A 27,371-nucleotide genomic window follows, 5' to 3' on the forward strand; every position below is an offset into this window, starting at 1 on the left:
ATCATTTATTGAGATGAGTGTCCTTTCCTTATTGTATGTTCTTACCACCTTTGTTGAAGACGAGCTGATTATAAATGCATGGATTTATATATCTGGGTTCTATATTCTGTTCTATTGGTCCATGTGTCTGTTTTTATGCCATCACTATACTGTTTGGTTACTACAGATTTGTAGTACATTTTAAAGTCTTATTTCTCATGCCTCCATCTTTATTATTTTTACTCAGCATTGCTTTGGCTATACAGGATCTTTTGTGATTCCATATAAATTTAAGGATTTTTTATGTCTGTGAAGAATAGGAATATTTTGGTAAGCACTGCATTGAATTTGTAAATTGCTTTGGGTAGCACCATGACTTTAAAAATATTAATCCTTCCAATCCATGATCATGGGATATCTTTCCAATTTTTTGTTTCCTCCTCAATTTTTTTATTAAAGTTTTTTTGTTTGTTTGTTTAGATCATTCGTATCTTCAGTTAGGTTGAGTCTTAGGTATTTTTCATTTTTTGTAGTTATTGTAAATAGGATTGCATTCTTGATTTCGTTTTCAGATTGTTTGCTATTGGCATGTATAAATACCACTGATTTTTGTATGTTGACTTTGCATCCTGGAACTTTACCGAATTCATTTATCTGTTCTAATAGTTTTTTTAATGTCAGTGTCTTTAAGTTTATCTAGGTTAAGGTCATGTTGTCTGTGAAGAAGGCTTATTTAGCTTATTTCTGTCAAATTTGGATGCCCTTTTTCTCTTTTTCTTGCTTATTTATTCTGGCCAGGACTTCTAGCATTATGTCGTATAAAAGTAGTGAAACTGGGCATCCTGGTATTGTTCCAGATATTACAAGAAAGCCCGTCAACTTTTCCCTGTTGAGTGTGACCTAACGATGTGAGGTTGTCATATATGCCCTTTATTATTTTGAGGTATGGTACTTCCATATCCAGTTTGATGAGTGTTTTAATCATAAAGAAATGTTGAATTTTATTAAATGCTTTTTTGACATTCATTAAAATAATCATATGGTTCTTTTTTTGAGAGAGAGAGAGGGTCTCACTCTGTTAAAAATTTGCCGTATCTTTTGGCCAAGTTATAGAGCAGTTTCCAGCACTGGGGATGTAAGGAGGTAGTTCCACCTACACCCTTTGTCTCTGCCTGCCCTCAGGGATAGTTCTCTCTTCAGGAAGTCAGGATACTTTCCATCGGTTAGGGTAAGGACAGGTCTTCTATCAGGAAACCCAATATGTGGGGAAAGATGCTTGACCACCTTAATCTCATTTTTTGCAGTATGGAAACTGTAAGTTGGCAGATTTTTCTGCATACTTGTTGCCAGGCAGAAAGGGAGGAGGAGTGTCATACATGCGGAAGTTCAATTCTTCTACAGTTTGCTCAGTTTTTTCACTTCTCTGTGACCTTGGTATCTGTCTCATCCTCATATTTGAGTTCTCAGTTGTTGCTGATGAAAATCTCTGCACTGTGTATTTGTTTTTGTTTTTTTGGGGGTTGTAGGGGGTGAAACCATTTTGCTTTTACACTGCTATTTTAAAACCAGAAGTCCCATTATTGAATTTCTGAAACAAAATTGAAAACAAAAGTTTTCGAGTACTAACCCTGTGCTAGGCATTGTGCTGAATTCAGAGGTGATGTTTGCCAGCAAATAGCTTATTGTAGAATGCAAGAAAAACATATACACATACATGCTTCAAGGTAAGTAGATCGTAACTTAGAAGAGAGGACACCCAATGAATCTTGGGGAAACAGTAGCAAGGTGGTGTCTAGGGTTGTAGGGTAGATGCTTTGGAACTGACAGTTAAGTGTATAAAGTTTCTTAGAAAATATTAGGAATTTTTGTACACATACGCATAGGATTTTTGAGTAATCTAAGTTTTATTCATATTGCATCATAATGTGAGTTGTATGCCATATTTACTCTTGAGCTCTGCACTATGTGCTTGCTGTTTCAATTGACTACTTTGGACAGGAGAGTTGGAGCAGTAAACTGAAAGAACATCATTGTAGCACAGTTGAGTGACTGCAGCTGGGTACCATACATCTATGCTATAGTCTTGACTATTCTCCTGTCATGAATATGTGGCCCTTGATAACATTTTCTTGCATACATCTTTCCTATTCCTCCTTGCTTGTGTGTTTTCACGTAAATACTTTTTGGCAATTTTGTCACAAGTGGCTAGACATAGTAATTAAAAGAAATTAAAAGACTTTCCTACCAATATTGTTTTGTCATTTAAAACAATATAAAATTACTGGAAAGATTATAATAAGCTATTTTTTACAGGTATTCAAGTAAATATTACTTGAATATTTAATAATGATGCATATTTTTATTTATTTCTAGGTTATAAATATTTTTAATTTTTATTTTTGCTTCTTTGACTGTGAGTTGTTCAGAATTATGTTTTACAATTTCCAGAAGTGTGTAGTTATCTTGTTATATTTTGATTACTGATTTTTAAAATTGTCATTTATATGATAATTAATTCATGAATGATAACCTGTTTTCTTATGATAGTCTTTGAAATGTTGTTACCAGATTTATGGGCTAGCACTTGTAATTTCTGATATAATTGTTTCAGATGTGCTTTAAAAAAATATACTTTCCAAATGGATCCCCTACTGCTGTATGCAATGTTCTATGCATGTCCATTAAATCAAACTTCTTGTGTTATTTTAAATTTTCTATATCTTAACTGATTTTTGTCTGCTTGTTCTATCACTTACTGAAAAATTCTCAGTCGTCTTATTGTATTTCTATCAATTTTTTTCTTCATATATTTTGAAGCTGAGTTTTAAGTATGTGTAAGTTTAAAATTCCCATATTTTCTTTGTGAATCAAACCCTTTAGGAAGGTGTGAAACTTTTTATTTTTAGAAATGGTTCTGTTTAAAAATCTATTATATTAGATAATACAAATTTTATCTATTGTATTAGACAACACAAAAGAATACAAATTTTATTTTGGTTAAAATTTAACTTGTATATATTTTCCATCCTTTCACTTGAACATTTTCCTACTTTCTTAAGTTTTCTGTCTCTTGAAATAAAGTATAGCTAAAGTTTCTTTAAATGAAGTAATATTTGTCTTTTAATTGAAGTGAGTTAAAAGTATTGATATTGCTGATGCCTTTAGAATTTTTTTTTAAAAATCTTGTTTTGTGCTATTTCTCTCTCCTTCATTTTTTTCTTTTTGTTTTGTTTTTCCTTTGTTCTTTTGAATGGCCAATTAGCTTTCTGTCTTTTTCCTCATTACGACTCCCTGCTCTGTCCGTTTAGAAGTTATTATTTCTATATTCATTTATTAGCCCCTTAGCAAAATGTGAAGTAAATTAGTACCTTTCACCCCTTCCCAAGCGTAGCTTGAGTACTTTTAGAACGCTAACTCAGATAACTACGCTCCCAATATATATGCCATGAATATGTCCAATGTGTGTGTCAAATCCTTTAGATTGATTCTGTTTTCCCTCTTCTCCTTACGAATTAAACATTGTTGCTCTTTCATATGATCATGTCAGTTTGTATTTACCTATATATTTATCAATTATTTACACTTTATTTCTCGTTATATTCCAGGTTTCAAAGTAGAATTATTTTCTTTCTGCCTGAATAACATCCTAGTGAATATCTTATAGTGAGGGTCTTGATACATTTCTTTATTTTTATTTATGTCAATAAGTTTTTATTTTTCTTCATTCTTCAAAAATAGTTTTGCTTTGTCATAGAATTCTAGTTGAAGAGTTATTTTCTCTTAGCTCATTGAAGAATTTCTTTTCCCCTAACTACTAGCTTCCATTGCTGATGTTAAAACGTCAGACTATCTTAAGTAGAGGTGCTGCTGTGGATGTGGTGGTCTCTGCTCATTTGGACTGTGGGATGACAGCAAGTGTATTGCTTTCTAAAAAACAGTAAGACACTAAGCAACATTTTTGCAATCCAGTATCCTTAAACTTTCATAGCATTGGGAATTCAGAGCCCTCCGTTTATCTATCTATTCAGCTTCTTCTTCATTCCATCAGGGATACATTCACTGTTTCAATATCCTTGCTCTGAATATTGGCTCCCAGGCTCTCTTCCAGCCCAGGGAAGAGAAAATATCATACCAAGCCTTTCTGCAGGAACACTTAGAAAGCCTTAAGCCTCATGATATTTTTCCTCTTCCTAACCCACCCACTGGCCCCGGAAACGCTTTGATTCAGGCCAGTTTGAAGATTCAGAGAGACTGTTTCCAATTCAAGCTGCTAATATTCTAGAAACCTCAACTCTAGTGCTGGTTAGTCAGACTGGAGGGAGATTCCAGGGAGGGCTTATGATTTGTGGAACACTAAGTCATCCAATAGCTGTAAAATAACAAATTCCTTCAGAGTGCTAGTGAACACTTGCCAGGTAACACTAGCATATCTTTTCTGATATCTAACTGGAATGCATGGTTCTTGTTGTTTGTGTGTGTGTGTGTGTGTGTGTGTGTGACTTTATTCTACAGCAAGAGAGTTTGCTTGTAAAGTTTTGTTATACTGACATATAAAACATTTAAATATATCTCTTTAAGATAATGTAAAAGTTATGTTGGAAAATACTTGCTGAGTATCAGTGTGAAAAATGGACTTTGTGGTCACTCAGAACCTGCTGTTTACATCTGAATCCTTTTTCAGTTGAGTGACATTAGGCGAGTTTTGTTTAATACATGCTCTCATTGTAAAATGGAAATTGCAACAAACTACCTCCAGGAGTCTTTGTGAAGATTAAATGAACATGGCACGATGCATTATTCACTTCCAGAAGATTATTAATGACTTAAGAGTATTGATATTTATATAGCTCTAGCATCCAGCATAAGCCTAACACTAGTTTATGCCAAATGAATGAATGAATGAGTGAATGAGAAAATGTTGCATAAAACAGTTGAGTAATAAAACACAGGAGTAAATAAGTTAGCATCAAAAGAATGATAAGGATATTATCCTTCATTATCACTGCAAGTGTTGTTCAAAGAAACAGGAGATCAGTGGTTCCTGGAACAGGTTGAAAATCTTGTGAGTTGGTGAAATATCTTAGCCTTTAAAAGTTACTAAGGTTTGGATGGAACCAGGTCATGAATCAATGAACAGCATGAACAAAATGTAAATTTTGAAAACCAACAAGGTATGAGCATGGTGAGGTGTGATTTTGGAAGCTTGGGAAGCAGATTATGAAGAAACTGGACCTCATTTTGTATGTAGAAAGTACATTGAAGGTTTTGAATGACATATGACGTACGTTTCAAAGATTAATGTGAAGATACTTGCAAAATTTATTGTAAAGAGTGTGGAAGTAGGAAGAACGTGAAGTTTTGGTGTAGTCTAGAAATCATGCAATAGAAGCTCAGGCTAAGGTGCTAGCAGAGTAAGATAAATGAGCCCTCTGTTTTTTAAATACTTGTACGCCAAAGTGAAAGTTTTAAGGGAAGATTGGAAATTGTTGCACATGTGCTTTAGACTGGATTGTTTCTAGCAGTCTCTTTTGTAGATGTGATGAAACGCTAATAAACTTGAAGTTAATTCATCGCCAAATATTTATTGCACAACTAGTTATGTTCCAGAATGTTACAGGCACTAGGATAAAGATATGGTTTAGATAGGCAAGATTCCTGTTGTCATGGATATAATGTTGTTCTGGAGAAATCCAGTAGTAAGCAGGAAAGAAAAAAACAAAATTCCCTAAAATAATTCCAGTGCTGTGAAGATAAAATGGGGTAATGTAATACAGTGAGCCAGGAAGTGGCAATATTTGATAAAATGGCCTTGGAAGGTGTCCTTGAGAAGGTGCTATGTTAACTGAGATTGACATGACTAAAGGAGTTACCATTTAGAGACAGAACTCCAGAGAGAGGGAGAAGCAAGTGTTAAGATTCAAGGGTGAGAAATAACTTCGTGTATTTCAGGAGCTGAAAGAAGATTGGTGTGGCTGAAGGATAGTGAGCATGGGAGAGAGTGGTAAAAAATAAAGCTGTAGAATTGGACAGTGATTATATAGAGTTTTATAGCTCATGGTAAGAAATGGAAATTTTATTTTTAGTGCAATGAAAAAAAGTCAAAATTTTAAGTTTGTAATGGTATGGTCAGATTTAACTTGTTAAAATATCATTGTGGCTGGTATTGGGAAAATTTACTATAAGAGAGCAAGAGTGAAGACAGGAAGGCCAATTGCCTTGTGGTTGTTCAGGTGAGCTGACTGGGCATTTGTACTAGGATGAGATTGTTGGAGATGGAAAGAAAGCAAATAATTCGGGATATTTTCGATGCAGAGCTTACAACAGTTATTCTCTGTTACCCAGTGGAGTAAGTACCATTTTGAAAATCTTGAATGGATTTAAAAAATGATTTCTTTCATCAGCTCCAAAAATATACATTGAAGAAAAAAGAATTAAATACTAAAATGCCAAACAACTAAACAAACATTTGTTCAATGTTTATATATTTTACAAAATTTGAAAATAAAACATAGACATCTATATTATTGTTATAATTATTTTTACTATGATTAATAATGTAATCCATTAATTATGATAATTATTATAATAATTAAATGTGGCAAAACTGAAGTGACTCAAACAAATTATTCTCCTACTAGTCATATATATTTTAAGAAATCAGTCTTTATATTTGAATTCTGCCAGCCTATCAGAAAATAGCCCCTTTTATGCCTTGATAAAGCAACAATAATGATTTTCATACTTTATTTAAATTATTCTAAATCCAACTGTTAATTTTATCTAAAATTTGACAAATTTTGTCTTATGTTAAAAAGCAGTTATTTTCAGAAGTGCTACGAAAAGGAAGATTTGATTTCTTTTTTTCGTCTCCCTTTGTGTGATACAGGTCAGGCTTTTGAAGAGTAAAGTCTGGCGGCTCAGCAAAGGGAAAATATCCTATTTATCTGCTGACTAGCCCCAGTGTAAGATTCTTTATGCTGCTTGCATTTACCCAACCAGGACCAGAGGAGACCTACCTTTTGAATAACAAGAAGAGAAGAGGAGTCCAGTGGCTAAATTATTACCCTGACATCAGCACTTCAGGAATTCTATCTTTAGCTCTTTCACTTAATCATTTAACTGTTCTCATCTGCTCTTTGTGTATAAAAAGAAAATAATATTTTCCCCATGCCTTATAAATGTTCTAAGGCTTAATTATTGTTTGCAAACTTCTCTGAGCTTTCTGAAGAATAGTAGACATAATTATTCAGTCTTACAGATATACTCTGCTTAGGGGTTTTTCTGATTGCTGATTTGAAGATTATCCAAATTCATCCCAGTGATGCATGAGAGGTTTTGTAATGCTGATTACATATCACTGGGGAACAAATTAAGCCCATCAAATGCCTAGCATATCAATCTCAAATCACACTCTACTTGAACTAGGGGCCCTGCGTTTTATTTACTAGATGAGCGCTTTCCTCTCCAAATGAATTAGCTCTTTTGCAGTGTGTTGCTTGGCATGGTGGGGCCTTAGTAGGCAGGAGATTTTGTACTTTTTGATGAGAGGATACTTGTTGATGCCTAGCTTGTGGGCCTATTTTAAAACTGTTAAATGAAATATCAGTATGCAATATTTATTGTATTATTTTTAAAGAACAGGTTGACCCCAAGATTAAATGTTAAAATTTATAAGGAAACTTTATTGTATCCTGACACATTTGAAACATTGCCATTTGGAATATATCAAGGTTGATGATTTTTATGAAATAGGGAGAGGGTGAGAGAAGAAATAAACTAAAATATGCATATTTTTAGGGCTATCAAATCTCTTTTCATTTTAAAAAATATACATTCCATGAGATAAAACTGATAACAGAAAGATAAATAACCTAATGGAAATATAGGTAAAGGGTATAAAAAGTGAATTCAGAGAGGAGTAATGCAAATGACCAGTAAAAATATTGTAGAGTCTAAAGGTTTCTAGTGGTCAGCTAATGGGAACTCAAGTTGACAATGATTATTAACTTATACTCAATAGAATGGCAAAAGAAAAATGGTGATTACACCTACTCCTGATAGAGGTATGATGGGGAAAGGGAGCTCTCTCAACTATATCAGTAATGGAAATGCAAAGAATTACAGCACACTTGGGAAAGCAATGTTACCATTTTTATTGAATCTTACTTTCATTTCCTGAAATCCATATAAATAAAAACACTGGTAAGTAAGGATAAATAAGAAATAAAGACCCAATATTAGGAAGAAATTTGAGCAAATTTTGGTAAATCCACACTAGGGTGAAAATTGCTAGCTGTCGTCTACCGAGATTGATTCTCTTCTTCTTCCATAGCAGTAATCAAGTAATAGCTGGAATATGACTGCCTGGCTGATCTTCCAAAGTCCCCTTGCGTCTATATGTGGCCTTATAAATCAATTCTTCTCAATGGAATATGAATGGAATTGATGTGTGCCAATCCCAGAACTGACCATACGCCTCCTGCATGTGCCCCTTTATGCTATTTCTTCAGTCCAGGGTGGGAATGGGAATGCTCAGATCAACTTTGGAAGCTATATGCTGAGGATGCTAGAACTGCCATCAGCCTAGGACCCTGAAAGGCTGTATGAAGCAAGCTACCTGTAGATGGAAAAAAAAATTGACTCCAACTATTAGATGAAAGAGAAATAAACATTTTTTTGGTCATTGTAGTTTTGAGATCTCTCTTAATAGCAGGTTACTTATTTACCCTAATTAAGTAGAGGTACCATGGAATATTATGTAATCGTTAATAGGTTACATAGGGAAACAACTGAATTGGAGGGATTTTGTTATGTAGGGAAAGTACAATGTAGAGACATTTATATAATATGCTCTAACTATTGTATAATAAGTATAGAAGCCTATAACCCAGTAGAATATACAGAAGAGGTGGAAATTGAAAAACCAACTAACAAATCACACGGAAGTCAGTAAGGAAGGAATTTCATAGGTGCTATGTAATGTAGAATCTGAAAGGAACAGTAGAAGCATATTTGGGTCATCTTTTTCAAATTCTAAGACTTAAACTTTTACTTGACTTCTGAGTCCATTTTGATCTTTTATTGTATGTTTCAAATCATCTGGATATTCTACAGGTATTTTATATATAAAAATCTATTCTCTTTCGCCTTTTGAGAAACAATAAAGATGTTAAGCAAGCAGTTTTGAGCACCTATAAAGTTTCAGGACTTGTGGTAGATGCTGGGTGACATAAAAATTTTTTAAAAAATTGATCCTTGCTTTTAGAAGTACATAATCAGATGAAAAAGGAGCCATAAAGAGATAATTTCAAGAAAATGTAGTACATATGCATTGATATAGTTATGCACGAAGAAATGTGGCAGATTTGAAGAAGGGTCCCTTAAACCAATTTCAGAGGTTAGGCTGATTTTCAGGGAGAAGCGCAAAGTAGTATCCCTGAACTTGATGAATCTTTGTGTTTTAGTGACACATTGTCTCAATATTTATGCAAACTTATCATGTGCTATTGATATTAATATACTTGTTAGGAGATAAAGATGTGTTATGCTTAAGCCTCCATTCCAGGCAAAGCACCGGGTATACACTGTGCTAGGAAATAAGGTAAAGTGATGGTTCTTGTCTTTAAATAACTCAAAGACTTGTGGTAGGTAAGGATGTGTAAGAAAAGGTGTCATAAAGTGTCAAACAGGTTCAGTGAGCATTCTTTTTATTGTAACGAATATTTACAAGGATTAGCATACAGTTATGCTGGCTCCCAGTGAGGGCTGCTCTATAACATTCCATGTAGTACAACTGGGCTCTAGCGTTTTTCTTATCAACACTCTTATCCTCTGGATTCGGGGTGTATTGAGAATTGAGGATGCTGAGAGCCGAAATCAGACCCTTGATGGCTTACAACTGAGAAGTGTGGGAGGAAAGGGCTCTACAGGATGGTAACAGATTCCTTGAAAATGCACGCAGCCCAAACACATGGGACAAAACCAGACATAAAACATTATAAGATTATCTACTTTGTTATTTATCCTGTATTCCTATTTCTTGAGTACCGAAGGCAAGAATTGCAACTTTCCACTTGCAAATGCTTTGAAAACCATTCAAAAGAGGACAACACTTGGTGGATGGTATTCTTAAGTGCTTAGTGAAATTTTGCTGGAACTGATACTCCATTTTTCTCTTTTGAATAATGACCCCAGAGAGAGAAATAATCTTAGATCCTTAGAGCTATAAACATTCAAAGTTGGAGGTATTTAAAGGTCATCTAGTTTAACCATTCATTGAAGCTTTAGCTCAAGTATTTTATTATGGCGTTTCACATCTTCCATAAATGTGAAACCACCTGCTACGGAAAGATGATCAAGTAGCAGTGGTTTAAGAGCCCACTGGGTGTAATTGATTATCTGTATGGTGCCAATATTAGTTTGCTGAAAACTGCTGGATTGGGTGGATTAAACAACAGAAATTTATGCTTTTGCAGTTCTGGAGGCTAGAAGTCTGAGATCAAGGTATGGGTAGGTTTGGTTTCTTCTGAGGACTTTCAGGAAAGGATCTGTTCCATGCCTTTCCAAGCTCCTGGTGGTTTACTGACCATCTTTGGGATTCTTTGACTTATAGAAGTATCACCGTAATCTCTTCATTTTCACATCACTCCTGCTATTTGTGCTTCTATATCTAAATTTCCCTTTCTTGTAAGACCGCTGGTCATATTAGATTAGGGTCCATTCTACTTTAGTATGAACGCTGTTAACTAATGATGTTTGCGGCAACCCTATTTCCAAATAAGGTCACATTCTGAGGTGTTGGGGTTAGGACTTCAACATATACATTTTGAGGAGAACACAATTCAACCCATAACAGTGCCTTTAAAACATAAGCATATGTTCAATAACTGACTTTCCCTAAAATACTCCATACAGGTTTTAATTTTTTATACCTCTTATGTTATTGTTCTATATTGATAGATTTCCCTGCTGTTGTAATACTACTTCCTGCTGCTCTTAACACTTCTATTAAACAATTAGATCATTGTGATTTGAGATATAATTGTTTATGTGACTGGAATTTGGGATACGAAAATCAAACAACAGATAAAATCTCCAAATTTTAATTATTCTTTTATTCTCTCATTCAATACATATTTATCAAGAAAACAGTATATGTACCAAGTGTTCTAGACACTGAGAGTGTGGAGGTGAATAAACATGACTAGCCAGGTCCCAACCCTAATGGACCTTACATTCTAGTGGGAGATGTGAATGATTCCTGAGCTTCCATTCAAATTGTTTCGAAAAATTTATTAATCAATTAAGAGAAATTCTGGCTGGTTTCAGATGCTTTTGAGTGGCCTAAAGACGTAGGCCAAGGCATCTTTCAGGATCACAGAGGGAATGTCTTATAATAGTTAAAAACTCAAAATTATATATTGATTATGAATTGGATATTGATTAGCTGTGTGACTTTGTGTAAATGAATTATCCTCTTTGAAATTCAAATTCTTTAATTTTTTTTCTTTTCAGTGTGATTTCTTTTTTAACTTATTGAGTTATTTGTAATTTCTTTTTTTTTAGGTTTTGAACTAGTAAAAGATACCAAATTTAATATTTACATCAGTATTCAGCCTGAATCTGCTCTGTCTACTTGTTCTTACAAAGTCCAGATAGCTGAATGTCGATTTTATAGTCATTTCTGGCATGTTCTGTGTTCTTGAAAGTTACCATCTTATCATAACCATATGGATAAATAAACAACAATTTTATTTGCCTTTATATTATCTAAAAATTTCACTTTCAAATAAAAGTAAGCATGCATCTATAATCAAATGAAAACATCTCATCATATGCTTTATATGTTGAAATCCCCATGAGTCACAGGAGTATAGTATAAATTTATTACTCTTAGAGGGATATATGGACAAATTGATAACTGTGAAATGTGTCAATTTGTTTGTACAAACACTGAATATTAAGGATATGAAGCCGGGCGCGGTGGCTCACGCCTGTAATCCCAGCACTTTGGGAGGCTGAGGCGGGTGGATCACGAGGTCAAGAGATCCAGACCATTCTGGCCAACACGGTGAAACCCCGTCTCTACTAAAAATACAAAAAATTAGCTGGGCATGGTGGCGCGTGCCTGTAATCCCAGCTACTCAGGAGGCTGAGGCAGGAGAATTGCCTGAACCCAGGAGGCGGAGGTTGCGGTGAGCTGAGATTGCGCCATTGCACTCCAGCCTGGCGATAGAGCAAGACTCCATCTCAAAAAAAAAAGGATATGAAAATACTATAATAATTAGGGAAATGGATTTATTATTACGGAAATGCTGAGAATATTAGCTAATTTTAGGAATAACATGCTGTTTATTTACTACAAATGTATATTGCAGTGAAGTTATAATACAAAGCACAAAAGTGAAAAATAGATTGTGAGGTAATTCTATCCAATTGAAGTAGCTGACATTAAATAAAACCTTTAAAAATTGTATTTTAAGTTATTTAATATTATTTAGGTTCCTATGATTTACCTAAATCCAGTGGTCAATTCAGTTCTTATATAACTAGAAATAATCAGCAGTTGATACAGCTGATTATTACTTCTTCCTTGAAATATTTTCTTCACTTCGATTTCGGGTCACTACGCATTCTCCTATTGACAGATGTCTCTTTCCTCTACAGTTTTTTTCTCTATTATAAATAAAGCTTCAATCAAAACTTTTTTACTTTTATTTTTATTTTTTTGAGACGGAGTTTCGCTCTTGTTACCCAGGCTGGAGTGCAATGGCGCGATCTCAGCTCACTGCAACCTCCGCCTCCTGGGTTCAGGCAATTCTCCTGCCTCAGCCTCTCGAGTAGCTGGGATTACAGGCGCGCACCACCATGCCCAGCTAATTTTTTGTATTTTTAGTAGAGACGGGGTTTCACCATGTTGACCAGGATGGTCTCGATCTCTTGACCTCGTGATCCACCCGCCTCGGCCTCCCAAAGTACTGGGATTACAGGCGTGAGCCACCGCGCCCGGCCTCAATCAACACCTTTGTGCTTGTCTTTTATGGGCCTAAGTTTTCAATTTTTTGATAAATACCCAGGACTGGAATTGCTAGACATAGGTGTATGTATAATTTTATTTTAAAAATCTGCTAAACAGTTTTCTATATTGGTTCTTCCATTTTATACCCCCCCACCACAGTATATGAGAGCTTCAGTTGCCCCTCCTTCTCTTGGTACAGTCAGTCTTTTTAGCGGTGATTATTCTAGCGGGTGGGTAGTGGGATCCCATGGCTTTACTTTATATTTCATCCATGCCAATAATTAAATATATTTTCCTTTGTATATCCTCTTTTCTTTGTATACCCAATTTTTGAAGTATCTGTCTAAATTCTTTTGCCCATTTTTAATTGGGTTGCCAGTCTTTTTAATTATTAATTTGTGTAATCTTGTTGGACACATGCATTGGTAATTTTTTTTCAATTTGACTTGTCTTTTTCTCTTAAATAACTTTTGATAAGAAGAAAATTTTAATATTTATAATGCACAATTTATAATTTTTCTTTGTGTTTAGTGTTCCATGAATTCTACTTAAAAATGATTGTCTAGTCCACCTATTTCTGGATTCTACTTTGTTTTATTGTTCTATTTTTCTTTTCTACTTGTGTCAGTATGATACCATCTTAATTACTATGATTTTATAGTTTTACAGTAACCAGTAGAATCAGGCAGTGTTTTCCCTCAACTTCGTTCTTCCAAGATTGCTTTGGCCATTCTAGGTTGTTTGCATTTTTATATAAAGTTTAATATCTGCTTGCCAATTTCTATAAAAAACCTGTTTGGATTTTGACTGGAATTGTATTGAATGTATAGCTTAATATGGGGACAAATGCTATTTTTATAATATTGATTCTTTTAACTCATTGCTATGGTGTATCTCATTTATTTAGATTTCCCAGTTTCTCTCAGCAATGTTCTGAAGTTGTCTAAATAGAGGTCTTTTATATCTTTTGTTAAATGTATTGCTGGTGTTTGGGATTTTTTTAATACTACCCCTAACAAAATGTATTGATTTTTTAAAAATTTCAATCTCTAGTGCTTATTGCTAGTATAAACAAATACAATTGATTTTGTATATTGACTTTGTATCCTAAGACTTGGCTGAATTCACATATTAAATCTATTAGTTTGTTTGGTTGAAATCTTTTGGATTTTCTAGGTATACATTTATTTCACTTGTAAATAAATACAGTTTTACTTTTTCTTTCCCCATATTCATACCTTTTATTTAAAATGTTTGTCTTCTTACATTAGATAGAATCACATTACAATGTTGAAGAGAAGTTCTGAGAGCAGATATCCTTGCCTTTTTCGTGTGACCTCAGTGATGAATTGTTTTACCACTAAGTATGATATTTACTGCAGATGTTTGTAGAAGTGCTCTATTAAATAAATAAAAGTATATTTCCTTTTATTTCTAGCTTTCTGAGATGTTTTAAAATCATGAAGCGGTACTGGATTTTGGCTAAGTCTTTTATTGCAATTATTGCAATGATTATATAGTTATTCCCTTGTATTATTGGAGTTAATTCTGCCTTTTCTTGATTGTCTTTTGGAATGAATTGATACTATTTTTTAAGTACTTTTAAATTTATATTTACAAGGGATATATATTGGACTGTTATGTTCTTTCCCTGCAATGTCATTGTCAAGTTTTAACTTTAGGGTATCAGTTTCAAAATGAGTAAAATTGTTCCTTCCTCTTCATTATCTGAAAATGCGTTGGTGATATCAGTATTTTTTTTCTTTATTGTTTGATAGACTTTACCATTAAAGCCATCTTGGCAGAAGCTTCCTTTTAAGGAAGATTTTAATTAATAATTTAATTCTTTAACAGATGTAATATAACATAGATTGTTTATTCTTTAGTTTTGACAAGTTGAATGTTATTTGCTTTATTATATTATTTTCTTATCTTTATTATTTTATTTCTTCTATTTATCTTGAGTTACTTTGTTCTTCTTTCTCTAGCTTCTCAAAGTGAAAGCTTAGATTTTTGATTTTTCACTTTTTTTGTTTTTTTAAGCAAACATTTAAAACCCTAAATTTCTCTTAGCATCTCATTAGGTGGCATGTCATACATTTTGACATGTTGTGTTTTATTATGATTAAATTAAAATATTTTCTAATGTGTATTTGTGATTTCCTAATGACATTGGATTATCAAGAAGTGTATGCTTAATTTTCAAATATTTTAGGGGATAATCTAGATATATTACTGTTTTTGAGTTCTAATTAAGCTCAGTTGTGGTCAAATATGTTTTGCTCAAGGTTCTAAATCTCAACGACCAGCAAGTGGTGAAGCCAGCTAGTCTTGGGTCCTTCCCTTCATGACAGCAAGTTCCTTTGGGCCCCAAGTTGGTCCAGAGATGTATCCAGGAGCCAAGGCCTAGAGTAACAAATGTTAGAAATTTACCTGGTACTCTATTCTACTGTGGCTAAGCTCATGCCAAAACCACAAGACAAAGTTCTTCTATTCTTCCCTCCCCTTTCCCCAGGCAGAGAAGTCTCTCCCTGTGTCCACCAACACCACAGGCCCATGGGAGTACTGCTAGGATGTTGCTGATGTTCACTTAAGGCCCAGGGGCTATTCGGTCAGCTTTTGGTGAATGCTGCTACACCTGGGACTGATGCTACAGGGCAATGGGCTCCCTTCTGGCCCATGGTAGGTCCTGAGATGCCATTCAAGAGCCAAGGCCTAGAATCAGAGACCCCAAGATCCCCCTTGGTGCTCTTTTCCACTGTGGCTGAGCTTGTACATAAGCTATAAGACAAAGTCCTTGTTACTCCTCCCTCTACTTTTCTCAAACAGAAGGAGTCTCTCTTCATAGGCACCACAGCTACGAATATGCTGGGTCACACCTGAATTCAGCACGTCTCAGAGTCTCCCCCAAGGCCCATGGCATGTTGTACTCTGTTATCACTACCAATTATTTAGGGCCCAAGGGCGCTTTAGTCAGCAGTAATGAATACTGCCAGGACTGGGTTCTTCCCTTCAAGGAAGTGGGTTCTCTTTTGGCCTAGGGTGTGTCTAGACATGACATCTGTGAGTGAGGGCTTGGAATGGGGTCTCATGACTTTGCCTTGTACCCTGTCCTGTTGTGGCTGAACTAGTAACCAAGTTGCAAGACAAAGTCCTCTTTACTTTTTCCTCTCCTCTCCTCAATTACGAGGAGGGGGTATGTTTTGGAGCTGTGAGCTGCACTGCCTGGGATTAGGGGAGGGGTGATGCAAGGACTCCCATAGCCACCCCAACTGGTATCTCACTAGGTCACATGCCTTCCAAGTCCATCAGCTCTGAGCCCAACATAGCACTAAGACTTGTCTCAGGAGTTGCAGTCCTTATGGCCTAGACAGTCTTTCAAGATTATTTAGGACCTCAGAGCACTTTAGCCTATGTTGGCAAGTCTAGCCAAAACTCAAGTAGACTACTGTAATGGAGGATTCCCCTCTGGCTGTGGCTGGCCCAAATGCTCTCTCCATGGATGTCAGCTGAGTATTTCTCAGTGTTGACAGCACTGAGTTTTAATGCAAATTCTCACAGTCACTGTGTTCTCTCTCCCCACCAAGTGCAAAGAATCTCTGCATCATGTGGCTTTTGCCAGGGTATGTGGGAGGGGTGGAGTTGGCATTTAAGACTGTTTTCAAGGATCTAGAACCAGAAATACCATTTAATCCAGCAATCCCATTACTGGGTATATACCCAAAGGATTGTAAATCATTCTACTACAAAGACACATGTGCATGTATATTTATTGCATCACCATTCACAATAGCAAAGACTTGGAACCAACCCAAATGCCTATCAATGATACATTGGATAAAGAAAATGTGGCACATAAACAGCATGGAATACTATGCAGCCATAAAATGGATGAGTTCATGTCCTTTACAGGAATATGGATGAAGCTGGAAACCATCATTCTCAGCAAACTAACATAAGAACAGAAAACCAAACACCATATTCTCACTCATAAGTGGGAGTTGAACAATGAAAAGACATGGACACAAGGAGGGAAACATCACACACTGGGACCTGTTGAGGGGTGGGGGGATAGGAGAGGGATAGCCTTAGGAGAAATACCTAAGGTAGATGACACATTGACGGGTGCAGCAAACCACCTTAGCACATGTATACCTATGTAACAAACCTGCACGTTCTGCACATGTATCCCAGAACTTGAAGTATTGAAAAAAAAAAAGACTACCTTTTCTACACTCTTCAATGCTTCTTTCAGTGAACTGAGGGTAAAACCAGGTACTATGATTGCTCACCTGATTTTTGAGTCTCAGGAAGATATTTTTTCTTTGTGTAGATACTTGCCAAATTTGATGTTCCTGCATGGAGGATGAATGGTGGAAGCTTTTATTTGGCCATCTTACTCCAGCTCATCCAAATTTTATTAACTCTTCTTGAAATATCAATGGGAGTGGGTTGAATATGTATATATCTTTACATGCACATAGGTGTGTAAATGTGTGTGTGTATGAGTGTATGCAGCTCACAGACAGAATTTACCATATAGTCTTGATTGGAAGTCTTGCTTTTTAAACTATACATCAGGAATAATATCTCCTTTATAAACTTATTGCAATCTTTAAATTATGTAAGGCATGTAGAGTGGTTGGCAAGCTGCCTGGCATATAAAAAGGCTCAGTAAATATTATGGAACATTTTACTATGAAATAGAGTCACTCACTCAGTAATTGCAAAGTGGTAGATAACAAAAGCATGAAGAGATAAAAATTGCATCAGCCCTGAAATTGCATTTGGAATAGATATATTTCTGAGATAATCTCTTTCTGAAAGTGTAGGAAGTATGGGTGGGGGTTGGAGTTCTTGCTATGGCCTGTGGATATTGTTTTCAAAGGGATATTTCTCCCCTGGGTAGCTATTCAGTGAAAGAGTGTTAAGAGAAAATTATCTGTGCGTCTTTTGTGTTCCTGAATGTCTTGCAAAGTGAATCACCAAAGCCCGTTGATCTAAGCTATCTTTTCAAGGATGTATGCACAGTGAACAGCTATTCCTATCTAACATTCCTATCTAATATCAGCCCAATTTACATAAAGAATTTCTGGATTTTCCTTGATTAATTTTTTAAGGGCCTTACCCTCAGAAGGGAACTCTAACACTCCAGGCTTTCACAGATCCCACCAGATAATAAAAAGAAAACAATTTTCTCCAGGGCTTGTGAGTGGAAGCAGCTCAGTGTTATGCTCAAAGGCATGTGCTGCTGCCAGTGGGCCTGGGTAGTGCTCTTAGTACCACTGCCCATCTGAGCATTATGACTTCCTTTGAACATGACCTTCGGGGAAGTCAATCTGCAGAGCTCATCAAAATGTTATTGCCCAAAGTAGGCATCTTGGTTTCCCAAGAATTCTTCTGTAGTTTCTTTTACCCTCCTAAATTTTACACATCTGTAGATGGTCTCTTAACTCATAAGGTTGCAATGGATATTGGTATTCTCCCACCCATGACTGATTCTGTGTCTCCTCCTCTGGAAGAGCTATGTGGTTTGATATGAATGAGACTGAGTTACTTCTTACTCTCTAACCTTGGGTCAGCCTCTAAATTCCCCATAGAACATTCTGAGTTAAGAGAAGAGGTGGAGTGAGATGCAACAACATATACGTTAAAAATTTCTTTACAGATCTTGCCAATGTCAACCTGATTCTTCTACTTCAGCAATAGTTTATTAGATCACTTTAATACAACACTTTCGGAGACTAGGAATTTGAGGAACATCTGTACCTCTTAATTTTAAAATACATTTTATTGTGATGAAAGCTCTCAGAGTTCCCTTTTGTGTGTAGCTGTCTCTTATTTGAAATATTTGCTTGATATTTTTCTACCTCTGGTTCAGCAATAATTTCATGGGAACATTACTTGTCAGTTCTTCATTCCCACTCTTTTTGACACACTCCCTCCAACACTGACTCCCTGCTGGTGATAGGTGAAGAGCCACCAGCAGAACAATGAAATATTATTTATTCTGTGTTCTCACCTTACTCACAGTGATCATTGAATTTGTTTTACTGGCTGAAACTGGAGTTGCTTCTGCAAGTAATTAAGTTGTCTTAACCAAACAAATGCAGTGACTGAAATTTCCGCACAGCACAGTGTTTCACATTTACTGCATCTGGGGTTTGAGAGAAATCACACTTTAAAGCAATATGAAATGGGTTTTACAAAACTGGCAGGAATTCAGTGTTATATAGAAAATCAAGTAGGGTAAACTACTGAGAAATCAAAAGTAAATAAGTGTAAGAGAAAATTATACAGTGGAAGAGAGCAGGAGAAATAAAAATAAGAGCAAACAAGGTCTTTGAGGAGTGCTAAAAAAAGAAGGAAATATCAAGATAGCAACTATATTTTCTAAACACAAATTTTTCTTACAACAGCAATTTTGGACACAATACAGTGCATTCTAATTTTAGAGAGCGTTTTAGTTTTATTCCTCTGTGTATACTTTAAATTTTTACAGTAATATCTTAAAAACATAATTTTAGAATAAATTTGCTTTAGATTTACATCTTACATGTGTGATGAATGCCCTCAAGGATGTTAATGCACTAGTATTGTTGAGCCAGAAAGTGTGTCTCTCTGAGTTGATAGGTTATACTTAGGAAATTGATGATACAAAGAAGCAGACACATACCTAGAAGATAAATCAAACCAAGCCCCATACATTTTCTGACCCTGGTACTTAAATGATAACTGGTTTACTTAAGTGACAACTCTCCAGTAATTTTTGTCAATTTTCTGAATGATGACATGTATTTTGCACCTGTTTTTATTGATATTGGCAGAAGAATAAATGTCAGTTTGTGTAAAAAGATGTCCAAACAAGTCCCATTTTCTCATATTATTACATAATGATCATAAATATGTATTTTAAGTTTGATGACCTTGAAGGAATTCTTGGTAAGATTACCAAGGGGAGGAAATGTTGTCAAACAAATAGACTTTATGTGGTGATTTATAGTCTTCTATAGTCTCAGCCCTTCCTAGTAAACCTATACTGTAGAACCAGGACACAAAAAACCTGCAGGTTGTAAATAGTGTGTTCAAAATTCAACCTTCAAGAAAGGAGCAGAGAAACCTTGTGAATGGAATATAAATAAATAAGGAAGATTTGAAGAAAATTAATTGTAATAGAATTTATATGGATTTTGAGAATGTTGGACTGTGCTCTCCATTCTTATGCAGTATGGGCATTTTGTGGTAATAAAATTCATTTCACTTTTTAAACAGATGTTTACTCTCACCTTAAATATTTATTTCAGAAAATTAGAATTTACAACATTATTAAAATAAAAATAAAATCTGAGCCTTAACAAAATCTGACTGATTTGTGGGAATCCTTAGTTGACCCTATGTGAGAATTAGCCCCTGAGAAATAGTAGTAACTAGGAAAATAAGCAAGATGTAGAAGTCAGTAAAGACCAGAAAAGGGATTGAGAGCCAGGGTATTCACATTGGAGTGAGAACTCTGCTAATTTCTCATGTATATACTCACTTTAGAAAAGTCTATTAGCATATCTGAGTCTCAATTTCATCATATATAAATGTGATAATAATATTGCCTTTCCTACATCTAGGGATTGTAGTTTAACAACCCTGGCATCTTTTTATTATCCTTCATTTCCTCTGCTATCCTTTCTTTCTTCTTTACCCAGAATAGATTCCATGACCTGCCATTGTAATTACTACCTTTCAAATGTGCCCAACTCTTTTTTCCTTTTTGTTTCTTTAAATTTGTTTGGCAGAACCTCTTGTGTTAAATCTAACTCTCTACATACTTTGCACCTGCATTCATAAAACTGTATGTATCTGGAAAAACACAAAATCATGGAAAGTAATTTCAGTTTAAATTCGGAACAATTATTTTCAAGTACGCATTTAGTCCTAGGCTACCACATTGGATTTTAATTTTATTTCTTGTTTTATTTTCTGGTTAAATTTTACTACTGTGATTATGTTAATTTCATAAAATGAATGCCTTTTTCTTTTTCTATTGTTTGTAAAAGTTTTTATATGGTAGGAATTATTTGTTATTAAATGTTTAGTAGAGTTCATCTGTAAAGCTGTCTGGATTAATAAAATCAGAAATGAAAAAGAAGACAATATATCAAATACCACAGAAATACAAAAGATCATCAGACACTATTGTAAATAACTATATGTTTAAAACCTGGAAAACCTAAAGGAAATGGTTAAATTCCTGGTCACATATAACCTACTAAGATTGAATCAGGAAGAAATAAAAGCATAGACAGACCAACAATGAGTAACAAGATTGAATCAGTAATAAAAAAGTCTCCCAGAAAAGAAAAGCCCAAGATTTGGATGGCTTTATTGCTGAATTCTACCAAACTTATACAGAAGAACTAACACGAATTCTTTTCAAACTATTAACAAAATGTGATGAGGAGAAACTTTTCTAACTCATTCTTTGAGGCTAGCATTATCCTGATCTCAAAACCAGACAAAACACAACAAAAAGGCAGACTACAGGCCAATATCCCTGATAAACATAGACACAAAAATTCTCAACAAAATGCTAGCAAACTGAATTCAACAACACATCAAAAAGATAATATACCATGGTCAAGTGGATTTATCCTAGGGATGCAAGGATGGCTTAACATATGCACATCAATAAATGTGATACGTTACATCAACAGAATGAAGGACAAAACCATGTGATCATCTCAAAGAAGCAGAAAAGCATTTGATAAAATTTAATATCACTATGATAAAAATTTTCAACAAACTAGTCATAGAAGGAACATACCTCAACATAATAAAGCCATTTATGATAAACTGACACTTAACATCATACTGAAGAGTGAAAATCTGAAAGCCTTTTCTCTAAAAACTCGAACAAGAGAAGAATGCCCATTTTTACCACTCCTATTCAACATAAGTTCTGGAAGTTCTAGCCAGAACAAACAGGCAAGAGAAGAAAATAAAACGCATCCCAATTGAAAAAGAAAAAGTCAAACTATAGTCCTTCAACATAAATAAGGTTACAAAAGTCAAATTGTCCCTCTCTGCAGATGACATGATCTTATATATAGAAAAACCTAACAACTCTGCCAAAAACTCTTAGAACTAATTAAACAAAAAGTGGTAGGATACAAAATCAACATAGAAATGTCAAAATCTTATGGAGGTAAAGAGTGGTATGATGGATACTAGAGGCTGGCCAGGTTGTGTATGTGTGTCGGGAGGGGATGAGGAGAGGTTGGTTAGTGGGTACCAACAGTTAGGTAGTCAGATAGAAGGAATACAATTAGATAGAAGGAATAAATTCTAGTGTTCAGCAGCAAAATAGGGTGAGTATAGTTAGCAGCAATATAGTGACTATTTCAAAATAGCTGGAAGAGAAAATTTGAAATGTTCCTAACACAAAGAAATGATAAGCATTCGAGGTGATAGATATCGTAAATACCCTGATGTAATCATTGCACATTCTATGCATGTATCAAAATATCACATGTGCCCCACAAATACGTACAAATATTATGTACCAAAAAAAACCCTATCCGGGCTTAGTTGAAGTGTGTGTGTATGTATATATGTATATGTGTTTTTATACCTTAAACTACAATTCAAGTTTAAAAACGTTTATAGTTCTGTTCTAATGGTTTTCTTTTTGAATTCAGTTTTCTGAGAAGTGATGAATTTTTTTTTTTTTTTTTGAGACGGAGTTTCACTCTTGTTGCCCAGGCTGGAGTGCAATGGTGTGATCTCGGCTCACTGCAAGCTCCATCTCCCAGGTTCAAGTGATTCTCTTGCCTTAGCCTCCAGAGTAGCGGGGAGTATAGGCATGCACCCCCACGCCTGGCTAAAAATTTTGTATCTTTAGTAGAGTCGGGGTTTCTCCATGGTGGTCTGGCTGCTCTCAACCGCAGGTGATCCATCTGCCTTGGCTTCCCAAAGTGTTGGGATTACAGGTGTGAGCCACTGAGCCCGGCCCTGAGAAGTTATAAATTTTAATTACATGTTCAATTTGGATGGCATAAAATTGTGCATATTATTCTTATTTTTAAAATAGAGTTATACCTCAGAGATATTGCAGATTTGGTTCCAAACTATTGCAGTAAGAAAAATATTACAATCAAGCAAATCACACACATTTTGGGGGTTTCCCAGTGCATATAAATGTTATGTTTACACTATACTGCATTATGGATATATCCCCAGTAATGGGATTGCTGAGCTGAATGGTATTTCTGTTTTAAGTTCTTTGAGAAATCACCAAACTGCATTCCACATGCCTTAACAAATTTACATTTCCACCAGCAGTATAACCTCCCCTTCCCTCTGCAATCTTGCCATTACCTGCTATTTTTTGACTATTTAGTAATAGCCATTCTGACTGATGTAAGATAGTATCTCATTGTGGTTTCAATTTGCATTTCTCTAGTGATCAGTGATGTTGAGCTTTTCTTTCTATGATTGTTGGCCACATGTATGTCTTCCTGTGAAAAGTGTCTCTTCATGTCCTTTGCCTACTTTTTAATGGGGTTGTTTTTTGCTTGTAAATTTCAGTTCCCCCTGTTTGTGTAGAGCACTGAGTTTTGTATATCAATTTTGTATCCTGAAATTTTGCTGAAGTTATCAGATCAAGGCACTTTTGGGTAGAGACTGTGGGGGTTTTTTAGGTATAGAATCATGTCGTCTGTAAACAGTTTGACTTCCTCTCTTCTTATTTGTATCCCTCATTTCTTTCTCTTGCCTGATTGCTCTGGCTTATGCTATTATTTTTAACTTTGTGTATTTTATTTCTATAATATCATTTATGTTTTTTATTATTCTGCTTTCTCTATGCTTTGTTCCATTGCTTTTGGAATTAGTTTAGGAGTTTTAAAAAATTCTACTTTTTTCATATGTAATGCCTAGTTTTTGACTGTTAAAACTCAAACTCTGTGAATCTAGGTATCTGTTTATGACTTCAGGAAAACTGCAGTTTCATGGTAGTTTAATTCCTTGGTTCTACTTCATTCTTAGTATTTGCTTACATATTTATATCTCTAGGCATCTACATTTTTTAATGTTTTGGTATAATCTGTTTTTTAAAAAATTTATACATAACAGATGTAACATATTTTGACGATACATGTGATGTTTTGATACATTCATATCATGTGTAATAATCAAATGATGATAATTGGGATATCCATCACCTTAAACATTTATCTTCTCCTTATGCTGGAAATGTTTAAATTGTTCTCTATTAGCTATTTTAAAATTTACTGTAGATTATTGTTTACTATAGTAATTCTATTGATCCATTGTTCACCAGATCTTCTTTGATCTACCTGTATTTTCCTGTGCATTAATCAACCTCTCTTTATCCTCTTCTCTCCCTTACCCTTCCTGGCCTCTGGTAACCACCAATATACTCCCCGTCTTCATGAGATTCACTTTCTTTTTTTAAATTTTAATCATATTTTATTGAAAATGGTTGAATCCCAAACATTATAATTTCAGTGTGTTGCCAATATGAAAATGATCGATACTGCATTTTACATCGTGTGTGCTGTGTCCTTGACAGCCGGTGTGTGCTTTGCACTCACTGTGCATCTCCAGTGGACTGGCTGCACTTCAACTGCTCAGAGTGTGTGCGGGTGCCAGAGTGGACAGCACGGCTCTAGAGTCTCGGAGGCCTGCAGGTACTCCCCAGGTATTTCAAGAACTAACAAATGAATGAACACACACACTTTCTTAGCTCCCACATAGGAGTGAGAACATGCTATGTCTATATTTTGTATGTATGGATGTATGTATCATCTACCTATTTTGGTGTTTGAGAAACTCCCCTATGGTTTTGCTAGTTCATATCTATATTTACAAGTATTTTTTGAATCAGATTTTATTACGTATTTCTACATTTTATATACTGAGGATTTTTTCAGGGAATGTAGTCTTCAATACTACCTTGAGTAGAAATATTTGTTAAATAGTTAATTATTTTTTTTTTGTATTATTTACTCCTTTTCATATACAATAATTATTTCTATGTTGCATACCATGATATACCTTTCATATCTATCATTTGTATTTCATTGCTTTTCTTCCCTTTTCCATTATCCTTTTGCATGCGTTGCTTAACCTTGTTATCCACCTCACTTATTATTTTTCTGCGGTGATTTTTCAGATTCCTTCCTTTGTCCCATTTGACATATTGTCTTTGTGATACCCATTTGCTTTTCTGTCAAACTGTTGTATACAATCTCATCATGTATTTCTTTTCTTAAAAATGAAATCTGCATTTTCTTATATGTTACTGCCAAAAAGTGATTGTAGGTTGACACCTCTTAGGTATCCTGAGTTTTCACTTGGGCATCTTTTGAACCTTTGCTTTGGAACGTAAGCTAAAAGGCATGTTTGTATTAACCATTTGGTCATCATTGACAACCTAAGAAGAGGATTGGGGGCTGATGCCATGAGATGTTATTGCTGTAGAGTTTTGTTTTTGTAGGCCTCCATTTGCATTAATTAGTACACTTATTTTTATCCTTTCTCTGGGTGCAGGCTCTGCTGAAGTGGAGGATTATTCTATTCCACTGAGGAAGTACATCATGGATCTTTATTGTTCTTAGTCATGGTGTCCTGACCTTTTTAGAGAGTTTCTTACGAGGACACAGGCAATCTATAGACTTCCCCTTTCGTGAACTTGGGTGACACTACTAGTTGTTTCCTCAATATTTATTAAGTAATTTATTCTTACTAACAGAAGCTCAATGCTGTATAGAATGGCAAACACCCTGTCTCTCAGCATTACTTGTCTCCATATGCCATATTCGATCAGATCATATGCCATATTTTTAAATGGATGGCATAGCTTACTATCACCAATTTCATGTGATTGAGCCAAGTAATTTTGGCCATGAAGATGGAAATCACCGTGTGGAGCAAGTCACTGGGTGGAGCTTCTGTGAAGGTTGTTTTAAGGAAGTTGTATATTTCTGGTTTGATTTTTCAACCTCTGTCCTTTGCCCTTTTCCCTTATTTCTTTTTCTGTGGTCTTCCAACCCAATGACGAGCATTAAAGCAGCCATCTTATAAATAAAGCCTGAAAGATTCATCTTAATGAGAGCAGAGTAAGGACAGAACAAGTCCTTGATAACTTATTTAAGCAATTGCACCATCCATAGACTGCATACCTCGGGATACATTATATGAACAAAATAGGCCCTTATTTAATTATGTCAGCCCCTACCCCTCTACCATCCTAATCATTGCTTTTTCCTTTGAGGACCCATAACTAAAAAAATGGCTCCAAATAAATTGGTCCTAGCTTCTTATATATTTGTCATTTCCAAATAAATTGGGCATAGTTTCCCTTACCTTACGTTCTCAGTAATCGAGATTAAGAGACAGTGGAATACATTCTTGTACTGAGGTAAACTTGCAATACTATTTTACATACTAAAAGAATAGTAATGAGGAAAGATTACTATTTTGTTTTTTTCTCTAGACACACAAGAATGGCCTTTACATGTAGTGATTGGCATGGCGGAGAAGATCCCAACTATAGCTGCTTATGTTCCAAGCCATTGCCTATTTAAATTAGGGGATATTAGAAAATATTATTCAGATTTGTTTCACTTTCTTCCAGCAACATTTCACTGTTGCCTTTGGGAGGGGAGTTTTATGTTGGGTCTCTATGTCCCAAGCCTGACCTGGAACATCATAGATGTGTTTGCAGATCAGTGGGCTGTGTTATGCATGCAACTTGCTCTGGTCCTGAATTTTAGGGTCAAGGACATGGCAATGGTAATGGCTACTCTTCATTAAGTTCCTACCATGTTCTAGATACTGTTCTCAGCACTTGAGATGTGTTAACTCACTTAATTCTTATACAGTAGGTAGATTCTATTATTAATAGTCTCATTTTCCAGGGGAGGTCCCACTGAGACAGTGAGAGATTGAATCATTTGCCCAATGTCACCTGGTTAGAATGGGGCAGAGTGGGGATGGGACTCCGGCAGATGGACTCCAGAGTCTGTACTCTCCACTGTGACCCCTTAGCTGCTTTTCCTGGATCTTGTATGCACATGTCTCCCTGGAATTCCAAACCTCATAAGGAAAGAAGCTGTGGTGGGAAAGACAGGAAGGAAGCACAGAGAAAAGCAAATGAACACAAACTGTTGGAGGGAAAATCCACTAGTGAAGAGGCTGCCAGGAAACGTGAGACTTTCCCTACCTCATTGCTACGATTTTGTCTTAGTTTGAACTGTACCCAGAAATAAATTCGCCCTCTTCATTTTTATTTCTCTGAACTCTTTCAGGTTCAGGTGAAGATGTGTGAAAGTTTTCTCTCACACTGCCATCCTTTCAC

This window comes from Aotus nancymaae, unplaced genomic scaffold (genome assembly GCF_030222135.1).
Source record: "Aotus nancymaae isolate 86718 unplaced genomic scaffold, 86718_ANA_hifiasm-v0.15.2.pri h1tg000012l, whole genome shotgun sequence".
NCBI classification, from domain to species: domain Eukaryota; kingdom Metazoa; phylum Chordata; class Mammalia; order Primates; family Aotidae; genus Aotus; species Aotus nancymaae.